Source organism: Cynoglossus semilaevis, chromosome 18, assembly GCF_000523025.1.
Source record: "Cynoglossus semilaevis isolate Cse_v1.0 chromosome 18, Cse_v1.0, whole genome shotgun sequence".
Classification (NCBI taxonomy): domain Eukaryota; kingdom Metazoa; phylum Chordata; class Actinopteri; order Pleuronectiformes; family Cynoglossidae; genus Cynoglossus; species Cynoglossus semilaevis.
This window is the reverse complement of record NC_024324.1, coordinates 4192611-4194737: the sequence shown is the minus strand read 5'-3', so window position 1 is coordinate 4194737 and position 2127 is coordinate 4192611. Positions and strand designations below refer to the sequence as shown.

General features: G+C 44.8%; 1 protein-coding gene across 1 annotated transcript in view; it reads left to right on the top strand.

Moving 5' to 3' along the window:
* ube2ql1 (ubiquitin conjugating enzyme E2 QL1) overlaps nucleotides 1-2127 on the top strand; it is a 6131-nt gene that overhangs the window by 514 nt on the left and 3490 nt on the right. The window lies entirely within an intron of this gene.

The window sequence follows — 2127 nt, the reverse complement described above, 5'->3', positions numbered from 1 at the left end:
GGTCCTTGTTTGGATTACCATCAGTCTCACTTCACGTCAGTCATCTCTGATACGTTGATTTTCGGCCATGACGAGCATTACAGAGCAGCCCCACCATCAATCATGCATGCGTCATGCATTATTAACCGCCTTTACTGCACACGTTTCCCATTACACACGCCGTTTATTTTAGTCTTCTTTAAAGTAAGTTCAAATATAGAAATGTCTTTGGGGAAATGGCATTGGAATTAGAAATAAAAAACCAAGAGTCGGGATAGGATTGCAGCTCTAACAAGAGAGTCCTGTGCGTTTCCCATTTGGCAACAAAGAAGAAGAAGAAGAAGAAAAAGAAGAAGCCTTTTAAATGATTCACGCTCGGAGAGAAAATCAGTGTAGCTAGCTGACAGGAACAAAAGCCTGTGGTCGTGATCTGGCCCAGCTGGGTCACCTGGACGAGAGCGTTCGGTGCTAAAGGACCTCAAAAGCATCAGGAAACCCAAGTGATGTTATCACGACAGGAAATAACAGAGCATGTATCTAAATATAAACAATAGTTAGAGGACATGATGGAGGCGGTCGCTTTGTCTTCTTTTACTGCAGTACCAAGTACAGCTGCCTATCTGGACTGTAGTATTTCCCCCCCCAGATTCACCCATGCTTTCTACCCGAGGCCTTGTTGATCTTAACGTGACCGTACAGCGGCCATTTCGTGCAGTACAACGCTCAGTGGTTCCCTTGACTCCGAGCTCCTCTCCGCGGCCTTATCGCCTCCATAAATCAGCTTCCGTTTGACACTCTTTTTTTGCTGCCATTGCACTGGGATACGCCGGGCAGTCAAAATAGCCTCATCCCTTGCAAGAATAGCAACGTGTTTTCGAACACGATAAAATGAGACAGCAGATCCGGCCCACCTAACAGCAGTCCTCCATGACTAAGACCTGACTGGATTATGTAATCCTGTCAAATCTGAATTCATGTTTCCCCCGCAGCACACCGCCGGCTACAGTAACTCTCTAACATTTACAATGGAAACAGTTTCATCTTCCAAAGGCTTTTTTTTTTAATAATCATCCTTCTGGATGTAATGTTTCCCACCGAGACAGGAGGCGCTCTTGTTGCCTCTCATATTTCCATTAATTAAACAAGCAACCTCTGTTCCGCTTACCTCACTCCCTCACTGGCCCGCCCTCTCTGTCTCTCTCTCTCTCTCTCGCTCGCTCACTGTGTGCCTTTTGACGTCAGCAGCGTGACAGTGCTGGGCAGGAGATCTTACATAAGCCGTCACTGATTCTACTGCCTGTTTCCCCCTCCCCCCCCTGAGCCTCTGGGATTTCTGTCGTTATTTCCGAGCGATCTTTGGTCACTCCAGAACAGAAAGGAGGGGGGAAAAATTAAGAGATTCTTGACAAAAGCCACGTGTCACGTGTATACTAATTAGGTTCACTGATTAGACCCGTCGATTAAACCCGTCTTCAGACATGTCTTAAACTGATTCGGTCCGAACCAGTAGACCTACTGTCTTCGGTGAGACGCGACCAGATTTCCGTGGATGTCTTCATGGTTTTATGTTCAGAGTAAAAATCCTATTTGTTTTATGAAGTAGTTGTGCGCTTGGTTAAAGTGGTAACAAGAAGAGAGGAGCGCTAACTGACATTTAGCATTTCTACTTTTCCGTAAAGGAGATCAAATGGGATGCTGCTATTTCCCCATACTAATTTGTCTTATCACAAAGAAAGCTTAAGTTTGGTTTAAAGATTTTAGTGTTTGATTTTGCACAACTGGTCATCAAGGGGCAGGTTGTTCGAAAGAAAGCTTTAAATGTGGAAAAAAACGTTGACAAAGCTTTTAATTTTCAAGGTTTTGTGAAGTAGGAATAAGGTTCGGAATCATTTTGGCGAGTTCATTTCATTTAGGTTTGAGTCTGATATTAATTATAAATATTAACATCGAGTTTTTTTCAGTCGCTTTAATAGTAGGGACCACACGATATTCTCATTCGAATCCAGTTGTGGCCCGTATTGAATTGTTCGGTGGGCCATTTTGGCCCGCGGGCTGCCAGTTGATAATCGCTAACCTAGAGACAGTGCGGGCCACAATTGTCCTAAAAGTGAACGGGTGGGGGGCGGGTCAGGAGCAGAAAGACTGCAC